The following is a 14,124-nucleotide window of genomic DNA, read 5'->3' as shown; positions in this document are numbered from 1 at the left end:
AATTTTGGGCCTAGAAACGCAGACTAAAGCCAAGGGACAAGTAGAGAGTCAACACACATACAACATTCATTCACAATTTAGGTTTTAGATGTAGTTTCTAGAGAGAGAGGCGCTCTCCTCTCTCTAGTTTTTAGGATTTCTCTTAGTTTTAGGTTTATTTCTTCCCAATTCCAGGTTCAGCGTTCCTTTAATTTAGTTTCTCTTCTATTCTTATTTAGTCTAGCACTTTAGTTTACTTATTTCTCTTGTTGATTTGTTTATTTTCCCAATTTGGTTTATGAACTCCATGTTAGATTTGATTTCTTTATTTAATACAATTTGAGGTATTTCATATTTATGATTTTAATTTAGCTTTTTACATTTTTAGCTTTGGTTGAGTGATGCCAGGGCATTTTGGCCAGTTTCACTGACCTTTTCTTTACTGTTTTAGGGTAGTTTCATGCATTTTCTTAGTAAATAAGCAAGTTTTGGGTAGAGATACACTTACATCTTGATTCAAGCAAACATGGTGAATTTTACATGATTTCATGAGAATCATGCATGAATTGAATGACAAATTGGATAATGCATGATCTCATGACTTGGAATAGAGCTTTGATGCACTTTATTTGCTTGATTTCAAGATAAAAGAAGCAAGGAAGAGCCACGTTAGTAGCCACGTTAGTCTAATTAACGTGACCACTAACGTGGAATGGGCATAAGCTTGTAGCGTTAATGAGAAAAGTGATCACCAATAACGCCTTCGAAGCCATCATAGCCCACGTTAGTTATCGCATTAATTACATTAACGTGGTAGCTAACGTGGAAGAAAAAGGGAGCTCCAACGTTAGTGGTAAAAGTGAATGCCACTAACGCCCCAAAATGGCACACTTAGCCACGTTAAGAGTCACGTTAATTCAATTAACGTGAACTCTAATGTGGGAGAAGGAAGAAATTGCCAACGTTAGTGACACTCACCTTTGTCACTAACGTTGGAGATGGCAATTGTCACCATGTTAGTGGCCACGTTAATCTAATTAACGTGAACTCTAACGTGGGAAGGAGGGGCATTTGGAGCGTTAGTGACAAAGGTCAGTGTCACTAACGCTCTCGAAGCTTAGGCATGCCCATGTTAAGGGTCACGTTAGTTATACTAACGTGAACTCTAACGTGGGGAAAAGAGGCAATTAGCAACGTTACCGGAAAAGGTGAATGCCAATAACGTTTGCGAAGGACCAAGAGGCAACGTTAGTGGTCACATTAGTGCCACTAACATTGAAGTTAACATGGATCATTTTGGTTTGGAATGTTAGTGAAAAAGGTGATCGTCACTAACGTTCTCGAACCCACATTTTCACTTAACGTTAACACCACTAACGTTCTAACTAACGTCCATGCCTAACTCACACTTTTTCTGCAAGCAAAGCTGAGCCCACTGTAGACTATAACTGCTTCAACTCAAGATCAAAGGCCCATATCCAAGACTTGAAGAGCCAACTAGAAGATCAGAAGAGTAGTATATATAGGAGTAGTTTTGAATTAGTAAAGGAGCTTGGCATTTTGGAGAACTACACTCTGTATATTTTACTTTCTCTATAATTTCTAGTTTAACTTGACAATGCATTCTTCTTTATCTTCTTCCATTTCCAGAGCTATGAACAACTAAACCCCTTTTCATTGGGTTAGGGAGCTCTGTTGTAATTTGATGGATCAATAATAGTTTTCATTATTCTTCTTTTTTCTTTTCTCTTGATTTTAGTAGAAAGCTTTCAATCTTCATCCAATTGGATAGTTGTCATGGAAAAGAAGCTATTCATACTTGGATCTCTTCGGAACCTTGGAAGAGGAATGAAGAGATCATGCTAGAAATGCTTTCTCATGTTGGACCAAATTTCGGTTTGGATGGATATAGTGACATATAATCCTACCAACACTTTGATTTGGGAATACATGTGGTATAATCAGTGACCATACTTCATCTCTTCTCATGAGCAATTAGACCAAGGAATTGGCTATTGATCAAGATTTGAGAGATTGAATTACCAAGGAATTGGAATCCAATCACTTAAGATTGCCAAGGAGATCAATGAATGCATTGATTGAGGAAGAGATGAGAATGATCTTGATCTGGAGAATACAACATCTCCTGAGCCCAATGAATCCCCCATTTCTGATCTTATCCATTCTCTTTATTTTCTGCCATTTACTTTTATGCTCATCCTCCTAATTCCCCATTTAAGATTCTGCAATTTACTTTCCGCCATTTACATTCTGCTCTTTATTTCCAGCATTTACATCTTCTGTTATTTACTTTCCCGCCATTTAACTTTCTGCAATTACTCAACTCAATTTCTGCTTAGCTCAACTAGAACATTCCTCTAATTAAAGTTGCTTGACCAATCAATCCTTGTGGGATTTGACCTCACTCTATTGTGAGTTTTTACTTGACGACAATTCGGTATACTTGCCGAGGGAATTTTGTTGAGAGACAAGTTCCCGTGCATCAAGTTTATGGCGCCGTTGCCAGGGATTGATTTTGTATCAACAATGATTAAATTGGTGGATAACTAGATTGAGCATTTTTCTTTGTTTGATTTAATTTCATTTGAGTGATTTACTTTCAGTTTTAGTTATTTTCTTCCCTTTACCCCTTACCCCTTTGTGGTGTTATCTTCATTTTTTTTCAATTCAGTTCACTAACCACTAACTGTTTGATATATTGCATCACTCACACTAACAACACCCCTAATAGGAGTAACTTCTCCATTAATTCTCTTTCCTACTTTTTGCTCTGTTGGTTGTATGACAGGTAGAAGAAGCGGAGCTTCAACTTCCTTTGATTCTGAACCTGAGAGGACCTTCCTTAGATTAAGGAGGGAAGCAAGAAGAAAGAGAGTCGTTGGTGATGAGGAAGAGGATGAGTATTTTGAACTAAATATGGAGGAGAATATAGAGAACCACCATGAAGAAGAGGCTCACAACCATGCCAGAGAAGGACCAGCAAATCATGCTGGGCAAGAGAAAAGAGTTCTGGGCTCTTACATCAATCCAAACCCAGGAAATTGCGGAAGTAACATCCAAAAGCCAACCATACATGCCAATAACTTTGAACTAAAACCCCATCTTATCACCCTTGTTCAGAATAACTGTTCATTTGGAGGAAGTGTCCAAGAAGACCCCAATCAACATCTCACCACCTTCCTAAGGATATGTGATACTGTGAAGTCTAATGGTGTTCATCCTGACACCTATAGATTGCTTTTGTTCCCCTTTTCACTCAAGGACAAAGCATCTAAATGGCTGGAATCTTTCCCGAAGGAGAGTTTAACAACCTGGAAAGATGTGGTGAACAAATTTTTGGTGAGATTCTACCCTCCTCAGAGAATTAACAGGTTGAGAGCTGAAGTACAAACATTCAGGCAACAAGATGGTGAAACTCTCTATGAAGCATGGGAGAGGTTTAAGGACTTGACAAGAAGGTGCCCACCAGACATGTTCAATGAATGGGTGCAGTTACATATTTTCTATGAGGGTCTTTCTTATGAATCAAAGAAGGCAGTAGACCACTCATCCGGGGAATCTCTGAACAAGAAAAAGACCATTGAAGAAGCCATAGATGTCATTGAGACTGTAGCTGAGAATGATTACTTCTATGATTCTGAAAGGGGCAATATTAGAGGAGTAATGGAGCTGAACAATGTGGATGCACTGCTGGCTCAAAACAAGATGATCACCAAGCAGCTGGCTGACCTTACCATGAAGATGGAAAGGAACCAGGTGGCAGCAGTCACCATCTCATCAGCAGCTCAAGAAGGAGTGAATGCAGAGGATGAGGGTGACCAGGAACAAGCCAACTACCTTGGGAATTCACCCAGGCAGACCCATGATCCATACTCCAAAACTTATAATCCTAGCTGGAGGAACCACCCAAACTTTGGGTGGGAAAATCAACAAGATCAAGGCCAAGATCAGAGACGTCACAACCCCAACAACAATGCAGCTCACTAACATTCCACACAAAGATCATATCAACACCCACCTAACAATACCTCTCAACATCCATATCAAAACCAAAATGGCCCTTCTCATCCCTCCAATCTTAACTCACCATTATCCGAAGATAGACTCTCCAGAATTGAGACTCTACTTGAAGGCATATGCAAGGAAATCCAAGACAACAAGGTGTTCAAGGAGGAGGTGCGAGCCAATATCAAAAACCAGGGAGACACCATCAAGAGGCTGGAATTTCAAGTGTGATACCTCTCTGAGAAGATTCCCAAACCTACTGACAGTTTCCCAAGTGACACAGAGAAAAACCCGAGAGGTGAAGCAAAGAAAGTGATATGGGAAGAATGCAAGAAGGTCACTATAAGTGATAAGGGGACTGAGGAAGAGCTGAACAAACCCTTAGAACCCTCTGGAGATACTTCAGCAGAGAAGCAAGAAGAGGGCCACCAAGAAACTAAAACTACACAGAAGGAGATTCTGAAACTCTATGCACCTTTTTCCCAAAAACTCAAGGGTGGTGTAGAAAAGAGAATATACTCAAAGTTCCTCGACATGTTTGCATCCCTTCATGTGAACATACCATTCATCAAGGCTCTCCAACAAATGCCCTCATACATTAAGTGTATGAAGGAGCTGTTGACCAGGAAAAGCTCACTGATAAACCACTATTTCATGGTTTATCTTGTGCTCAATTGAGTGGTTTTCATCAACTCTTTACCCATTTATTCATACTAATCGCATGCTTTATGTCTTCCTTCCTGATTTTGTGCTATGATTGAAAATATGCTTCTTTGGCCTTTATATTGCTAATATTAATCCTCTCTTATCACCATTAGATGCCTTGATATATGTGTTAAGTGATTTCAGAGTTTATAGGGCAGGAATGGCTTAGAGGATGGAAAGGAAGCATGCAAAAATGGAAGGAATACAAGAAATTGAAGGAACTGCAAAGCTGTCAGCCTGACCTCTTCGCACTCAAACGGCTATAACTTTAGCTACAGAGGTCCAAACGACGCGATTCCAGTTGTGTTGGAAAGCTAACGTCCGGGGCTTCGATTTGATATATAACTTGCTATAGCTGCCCCGAAGTTAGGTGACGCGAACGCGTGAATGACGCGCCCGCGTCGCATCTGCGAACTGCAATCCGCACGGACGCGTGAATGACGTAACAGAAATCACAGGGGGCGATTTCTATGTTGTTTTTTACCCAGTTTTCAGCCCAGAACACACAGATTAGAGGCTATAAAGTGGGGAAATGCATCCACTCATGAAGAAGCTTTCATATTCACAATTATTATGATTTAGATTTAGTTTAGAGAGAGGTTCTCTCCTTTCTCTTAGGATTTAGAATTAGGATTCTTTTAACTCTATGATTATTTCATCTTTTACGATCACAGGTTCAATGTTCCTTTTATTTATTTTTCTAATTTAATTTATGAACTTCCATGTTAGATTTGATTTCTTTTATTAATGCAATTCGAGGTATTTTCAGATTTAATTTTGCTTTGCTTTATTTATATGAATGCTTTTAATTTAATTTAGATATTTTCCCTTTTGGCTTTGGTTAAATAATTGGTGACTCTTGAGTTATCAAACTCATTGTTGATTGAAAATTGGAATTCTTCAAGAATTAATTCGAGTTCCAATAACTCTAACTTTTCCCAAGGAAAGACTCGGACCTGAGGAAAAAAAATTAATTCATCCACTTAACTTACCTTCATAGTTAGAGGTTAACAAAGTGGGAGAAAAATCCAATTCTCATTACAATTGATAAGGATAACCAGTATAGGACTTTCAGTTTTCATACCTTGCCAAGAGTTTTATTATCTATTTAATTTAATACAATTTACTTTCTTGCCATTTACTATTCTCGCTTTCTATCTTATACATTAAAAACCCCCCAATTTACAAACTCATAACCAATAATAAGAACATACTTCCCTGCAATTCCTTGAGAAGATGACCCGAGGTTTAAATACTTCGGTTATCAATTTAAAAAGGGGTTTGTTACTTGTGACAACCAAAACGTTTGTACGAAGGGATTTCTATTGGTTTAGAATCTATATCTACAACGCGACTATTTTTATAAAATTCTTTACAACGCGACTATTTGCTTTTTGCTTGTTTATTTGTTTTTATTTTTGTTTTTATTTTTGTTTTTATTTTTATTTTTTCATAAATTAAGAGGTTATTGGTTTTTTATTTATTTATAAAAAAATTTTTCAAAAAACATTTTTCTTCGTGTTCATCTTGATCTTCAAGTTGTTCTTAGTTGTTTTCTTCGTTTTGATCTAAAAATTTTAAGTTTGGTGTCATTTTATTGTTTTTCTCTTTCCTTATTAAATTCAAAAATTTAAAATTTAAAACTCAAAATTCAAATTTCAAATTTCAAATTTCAAAATTTAAAATTCAAAAATTTAATTTTTAAAATTTAAATTTCAATAACCTTTTAATTTAAATTTGTTTTTAATTTCGTTTTTAATTTTTATTAGCTACCATGAATTCTCACCCCTCTCGCTTTGAGTTTGGTTCTAAATCTGTTGAAAGGAGTGGAAGTTATAACAGGAATATGCATCAAGGTCTAAGCAATCAAAGATGGATGGAACAACACCCTCCAAGATATCATGGGCAAGGACCACTCTACAATGCATCCTAAGCTGATAGATATGGTGGACCCCCTTGTAATTACCAATAAGTCCCACCCTATGCTTATGAACCACCTCCCCAACATACCTTTGAACCACCAAACACACAAGCCCCTTTACACCATTTACCTCCATATGACCTTAACCTACATCTACCATACCAACCACCCTATGAACCGAATGAACCATACATAGATCTACCCCAACCTATATTGGATAACAATACACTCATCTCTAACATCATTGGTCTCACCTCTACACTCGAAAATCTTATATCCCGCATGAACCAACCCTCTACCTCCAATATTTAACCCTCAAGCTCTAGTGCACTTCCTTTTCAACCACATAATGATCTTTTCATTCCATCACCACCCTCCATGGAAGAGCACCCACATCCATCAATCCAAGAGCAAGATGATCCCAATTATGCTATTGATATGGAACATGAAAGAAGGAATCATCTTCGTGAATCCATACTTCATAAAGAGCTAGAGGAGGCCTTACGGGTAAAGGTAGGAGAGACCCTTGAAGATGAAGGAGTAGTTGAAAGGAGTTGTCATGGAAAGAAAATTATCGAGGATGAGTATGATTTTATACTTAAATAACTGGACAAAGCAGCAATTATTAAAAAGGAAGAAGTGGTTGCAAACTTAAGAGATGTTGTACCTCCATTGGAATGTCCAGTCACAGAGCCTCCTTCCACAGTGTTTGATGTTGATGTTGAGGAGAGCGTACAACCTCCAAGGCAGATCATGGTTGAAGACTTTGTAGAGGTTGATCAAGAGATAGAGATTAAAGAAGAAGAAGCACAGCCTCCCATGCCCTTGGTGAGCAATGAAAAAGAGATTGAATTGGAAGAAAGCTACCAAGAGGAAGAGGTTGATATTGAAGAAACTTGCAAGGAGGTGGAAGTTGTCAGAGAGGAGCACAAGGGAGTGGAGCTTGCAAATTTGTTAGAAATACCTCCCCCTAAGTTGCCATCATCCTTCACAACATTCAAGTGGGTAAAATTCATATCCCTTAGCTTTCTAATTCCACTTGAATATGGGCTACTGGAGACGGATGGTCAACTTAGAGCTCTTTGTGGCATTAAGAGAAAGAGGAAGATGGTTAGTGCTTGGAGTTGTCAAGCAAGGTTCAACATGGTTGTGTGCTCAAAGTTTAAAGGTTGGTGTAAAGCTCAACTGAATGGGTCTAGGAAGTTGTTTGGCTGCTTTAGTGAGAATTCAAATTGCTTGCTATCCGGATGGAATCATGATGATCAACAAGAAGACGGGTGCAAAAGCAAGGTTTGGGACCCCGGAATTCATTCCAACATTCAACACTCTTGGGGCCTTGTCACTTGCTTTAACCTGCTTCAAGGCTTTCTGCGCCTAGTTTGGGATCCCGGAGGCCATTGGAATTACAAACATTGGTGGAGATTCCTGGATGAGTTCAAGCACAAGCCACCATAACAAGAAGCTCATCAAATGTCCAACTTAAAGACTTTAACTAAAAGTGCTAGTTGGGAGACAACCCACCATGGTATGATCGTTCCTTTTTCATTTATGTTTAGTTTTATTTGTTTTCGAGTTTTTATTTTATTTTATTATATTGAACCTGGAGTTTTACATCACATTCATATTAACACTGCATTTTGCATTTTTTTCAGGAAAAAAAAAAAGCACGCCTGCGACGCGGCAGCGTCACTGACGCATCCGCGTCACCAGTGCAATGGAAAGAAAAGAAAACGAACAGAAAGTCACGCGAGAGCGTGGCTGGAAGTGCGCCTTTAGCATAATTTGACCCCACGCGATCGCGTCGCTGACGCGTCCGAGTCAGGTGGGAACATTGGCCTCCGATGCGACCGCGTCACCCACGCAGCCGCGTGACCTGAAAATCGACGTCAAAAGGGTGCATGGCCGAAAGATGAGCTAGAGTGATGCTGGACTGGCGCTAGACGCACAAACCATACCACGTGAACGCGTGCCCCACGCGTCCGCGTCATATCCCAATATTGGTCAACCATGTGATCGCGTCCCCACGCGACCGCGTCACCCTAAAATTTGGCAATATCAGCTTCAAACAGAAAGTTACGCGACCGCGCGGCTGCCGTCGCGCTAATGGCACAGATCGATCCACGCGACCGCGTGGATGACGCGTCCGCGTCATTTCATAGAAGCGCTATCCGCGCGACCGCGTCACTCACGCATCCGCGTCACAAGCGGCGCACAGAATATCCAGATCAGCCAATTTTCTTATCTTTTCTTCTCTAATCCTAATTTCTTCTATCTTTTCTTCTTTCTTCTTTCTTTCTTACTTTATTTCTTTCCCTTCTCATTCTTCTTATCTTTTATTCTATTTTATTTATTTGCATACTTTCATTCATTGCATTTTAATTTTGCATATTTTTATTTTCTTTTCTAAATTTATTATTTTACCATTGGTGTTCAAATGTTCTTATTCAACTGTTATATCTTTTCCGGTATTATCTTAGTGCTTATGACTTGTTTTATTCTGATTGGGTAACATTATTTAAATCAATGTTAATCTTTTATGACACTTGTACTTCTCTTGCATTGATATAAACTTATACTATCTTGCATTACACATATTTTCCTCTCCTTTGTTGCAAATTTTGCACAACTAGTATGCCATGTGCTTATATTGTTTTCTCACGTACATGTTGAAGCTTCCATGTAAATGAGACCCTTATCATTTGGCATTAACCCAACCATACTTCATTTATTTTCTTATCTTTATTGTTGGGTTACTTTTCTTCCCTTTTTCTTTCAGGATGGCCACTAGGAAGAGAACCGGAAGACGTTTACATGGGGAGACAGACAAGTCCATCAGCACAATCCTTGGAAAAAAGCATCAGTTAGAGAGACCCGTCCATTTGTACATCTTAGCATGCACCGAGGACGGTGCAATCTTTAAGTGTGGGGAGGTCGATACCGATCTCCGTGGGTTAGTACCTTCCTGTCTCAACACCAATGTTTAAATTTTCTTTGTTAAATTAGTTGTTGCATTTGCATGTTTAATTGCATGTTTATTTGATTTTATGCATTTAGTTACTACTTGGTTAAAGTAATAAATTTCTTTTTAGGACTCTATTTTTGAAAAAAAAGTTTCACTAATTTAAAATTGAAAAAATTTTTATGTTAAAACTTGTTTGAAGTTGTATTTGGAACATGGTTTTTGAGCCAAAGAACACACAACCTGTGAGATTTTGAGCTTATTTACATTGTTACATTATTTAACCATAAATTTTTATTCTTGTGTGTTTTCTTCACTATGATTGCAACCTTTGCTTTGTTCCATTCTATATGTCCAATATTTAGTGTATTTACATGCCTGCATATGATTGAGGACATTATTTGATTTTTACTCACTTATCCCAAATAAGCCTACCCTTTCAATCACCTTCATTTGCCACCTTGAGCCTTTTTAATCCCATTTATTCTATATTTTACCACATCACTAGCCTTAAGCAGAAAAACAAATTAAAATCCCTAACTGAATCTTTGGTTAGCTTAAGATAGAGATTGTGCATCAACTAAGTGTGAGAAAATTGTGGGAACATGGGTTAATAAGGGAATGTATCATGTTTCTAATTTATTTGAATATTAGGAATTTGGGAACCTACTCATGAAAAAAACCAAAATAGAAAAATAATAGAAAATCTATGTGCATTAATAGGTTATGTTTATTTCTCTACAAAAGAAATCCAAAAATATTCAATAAATAAGTAAATAAATAAGGGGACAAAATTACCCCAATGCTAAGTTAATAAAAAGATCAATGCACATGTGATAAAAGTAAAGAAATATCAAAATTTTGGTACATGAGTGTGGGAATCATACAAAAGTGGGAATTTTTGGTAGCTAGGCATGAATTAGAATATATAGAGTGCATGTATGTTAGGTGAGAGCTTAGGTTAGTCAAAGATTCAATTTATAGCTCACTTAGCCATATATATACCCTTACCCTTACCATAGCCCCATTACAACCTTGAAAAGACCTCATGATGTTTGCATTGATACATTAAATATTGTTGATTGGTTAGATGAAGAACAAAGTTTTAGAAAGCATGACTAGAGAAGAGTAGAGCGAATTACCCTATACACTTAAGAGACTAGAGTGATATACACTACTAGTGAGGGTTCAATGCTTGATTCTATGTTCCCTGCTTTCAAGAGCTATCTTCTTACAAGTTTTTACTTGTATTTTATTGTATAATTTGAATTAGTGAAATCTGATTCATGTTTGTCTTGGAGAACTTATTTATTTTTAACCAAGTAGGTAGAATCATTTTGCATGTAGTTGCATTCATATAGATAGGTTGCATTTCATATATTCTACTACTCCTCTTCACCTTTATAGCTTCTCTTGAGCTTAGCATGAGGACATGCTAATGTTTAAGTGTGGGGAGGTTGATAAACCACTATTTCATGGTTTATCTTGTGCTCAATTGAGTGGTTTTTATCAACTCTTTACCAATTTATTCATACTAATCGCATGCTTTATGTATTCCTTCCTGATTTTGTGCTATGATTGAAAACATGCTTCTTTGGCCTTTATATTGCTAATATTAATCCTCTCTTATCACCATTAGATGCCTTGATATGTGTGTTAAGTGATTTCAGAGTTTATAGGGCAGGAATGGCTTAGAGGATGGAAAGGAAGCATGCAAAAATGGAAGGAATACAAGAAGTTGAAGGAACTGCAAAGCTGTCAGCCTGACCTCTTCGCACTCAAACGGCTATAACTTTAGCTACAGAGATCCAAATGACGCGGTTCCAGTTGCGTTGGAAAGCTAACATCCGGAGCTTCGATTTGATATATAATTTGCTATAGCTGCCCCGAAGTTAGGTGACGTGAACGCGTGAATGACGCACCCGCGTTGCATCTACGAACTTCAATCCGCGCTATGTCTAAATTCTTTTAGACTGAGGCCTCCACATGTCAGGGAATTGCTTATATCTTCTAAAGCTTGGCTGGCTATTAAGCTATGTCTAACCCTTAGCTTGGAGCTTTAGACTAAGAATTGAAGATTCCTGGAATTCATATTAAAAATTTTGGAATCCTTATTTTTTTCTTTTTCATATAATTTTCAAAAATTCCAAAAAAATTTAGAAAATTATAAAAAATCAAAAGTATTTCATGTTTCTTGTTTGAGTCTTGAGTCAGATTTTGAGTTTGGTGTCAATTGCATGTTCATCTTGCATTTTTTGAAAAAAAAATCATGCATTCATAGTGTTCTTCATGATCTTCAAGTTGTTCTTAGTAAGTCTTCTTGTTTGATCTTGATGTTTTCTTGTTTTGCATCTTTTCTTGTTTTTCATGTGCATTTTTGCATCCATAGAGTCTAAACATGAAAGATTTCTAAGTTTGGTGTCTTGCATATTTTCTTTGCATATAAAAATTTTCAAAAAAAGTTCTTGATGTTCATCTTGACATTCAAAGTGTTCTTGGTGTTCATCTTGACATTCATAGCATTCTTGCATGCATTCATTGTTTTGATCCATAATTTCCATGCCTTGAGTCTTTTTCATGTTTTTCTCTCTCATCATAAAAATTCAAAAAAATCAAAAAAATATCTTTCCTTTTTTCTCTCGTAAAATTCAAAAATTTGGATTGACTTTTTAAAAAATTTTTAAAATTCAATTGTTTCTTATGAGTCAAATCAAATTTTCAATTTGAAAACCTTATCTTTTTCAAAATCTTTTTCAAAAAAAAAAACAAATCTTTTTCATTTTTCTTATCTATTTTTGAAAATTTTCAAGATAATTTTCAAAAATCTTTTTCTCAATTTTATATCATAATTTTCGAAAATATCATCAATAATTCATGTTTTGATTCAAAAAATATCAAGTTTGTTACTTACTTGTTAAGAAAGATTCAAACTTTAAGTTCTAGAATCATATCTTGTGATTTCTTGTGAATCAAGTCATTAATTGTGATTTTAAAAATCAAATCTTTTTCAAAACTAATTTCAATCATATCTTTTCAAAAATATCTTCTTATCTTATCTTTTTCAAAATTTGATTTTAAAATATCTTTTCTAACTTCCTATCTTCTTATCTTTTCAAAATTGATTTTCAAATTTGTTTCAACTAACTAACTAACTTTTTTGTTTGTTTCTTATCTTTTTCAAAACTACCTAACTAACTCCCTCTCTCTCTAATTTTCGAAAATATCTTCCCTCTTTTTCAAAATTTCTTTTTAATTAACTAATCATTTTAATTTTTGATATTAATTTTCGAAAATTACTAACCTTTTTCAAAAACTGTTTTCGAAAATCACTAACCATTTTTCAAAAATATTTTTCGAAAATCTTTCCCTCTCATCTCTTTCTATTTATTTATTCATATACTGACACTTCATCTCCCCAAAAATCCGAACCCTCTCTCTCTCTCTGAGTTCAGAGTTTCTCTTCTTCTTTTATTCTACTCACATAAGGGAACCTCTATACTTGGGCAAAAAAGATCCCTATTATTATTATTTTTATGTCCCTCTTTTTCATATGAGCAGGAGCAAGGACAAGAATATTCTTGTTGAAGCAGATCCAGAACCTGAAAGGACTCTGAAAAGGAAACTAAGAGAAGCTAAATTACAACAATCCAGCAAGCACCTTTCAGAAAATTTCGAACAGGAAGAGGAGATGGCAGCCGAAAATAATAATAATGCAAGGAGGATGCTTGGTGACTTTACTGCACCCAATTCCAATTTACATGGAAGAAGCATCTCCATCCCTACCATTGGAGCAAACAATTTTGAGCTGAAACCTCAATTAGTTTCTCTGATGCAGCAGAACTGCAAGTTTCATGGACTTCCATCTGAAGATCCTTTTCAGTTCTTAAATGAATTCTTGCAGATCTGTGATATTGTTAAGACTAATGGAGTAAATCCTAAAGTCTACAGGCTCATTCTTTTCCCTTTTGCTGTAAGAGACAGAGCTAGAGTGTGGTTGGACTCTCAACCTAAGGATAGCCTGAACTCTTGGGATAAGCTGGTCAAGGCTTTCTTAGCCAAGTTCTTTCCTCCTCAAAAGCTGAGTAAGCTTAGAGTGGATGTTCAAACCTTCAAACAGAAAGAAGGTGAATCCCTCTATGAAGCTTGGGAGAGATACAAAGGACTGACCAAAAAGTGTCCTTCTGACATGCTTTCAGAATGGACCATCCTGGATATATACTATGATGGTCTGTCTGAAGTAGCTAAGATGTCATTGGATACTTCTGCAGGTGGATCCATTCACCTAAAGAAAACGCCTGCAGAAGCTCAAGAACTCATTGACATGGTTGCTAATAACTAGTTCATGTACACTTCTGAGAAGAATCCTGTGAGTAATGGGACGCCTATGAAGAAGGGAGTTCTTGAAATTGATACTCTGAATGCCATACTGACTCAGAATAAAATATTGACTCAGCAAGTCAATATGATTTCTCAGAGTTTGAACGGAATGCAAGCTGCATCCAACAGTACTTGAGAGGCATCTTCTGAAGAAGAA

General features: G+C 36.7%; 2 non-coding genes across 2 annotated transcripts; both read right to left on the bottom strand.

Annotated features, from left to right (window-relative positions):
• Window positions 1–3,369: 3,369 nt before the first annotated feature.
• Window positions 3,370–3,473, bottom strand: LOC112768094 (small nucleolar RNA R71). Its single transcript, XR_003185533.1, has one exon. It is a non-coding gene; the product is annotated as a small nucleolar RNA R71 (small nucleolar RNA).
• Window positions 3,474–13,674: 10,201 nt separating this feature from the next.
• LOC112768265 (small nucleolar RNA R71) lies at window positions 13,675–13,782 on the bottom strand. The gene has a single exon (XR_003185701.1). It is a non-coding gene; the product is annotated as a small nucleolar RNA R71 (small nucleolar RNA).
• Window positions 13,783–14,124: the final 342 nt, after the last annotated feature.

Source organism: Arachis hypogaea, chromosome 17, assembly GCF_003086295.3.
Source record: "Arachis hypogaea cultivar Tifrunner chromosome 17, arahy.Tifrunner.gnm2.J5K5, whole genome shotgun sequence".
Classification (NCBI taxonomy): Eukaryota; Viridiplantae; Streptophyta; class Magnoliopsida; order Fabales; family Fabaceae; genus Arachis; species Arachis hypogaea.
The sequence above is the reverse complement of the archived record's forward strand: the minus strand, read 5'-3'. Positions and strand labels throughout refer to the sequence as shown.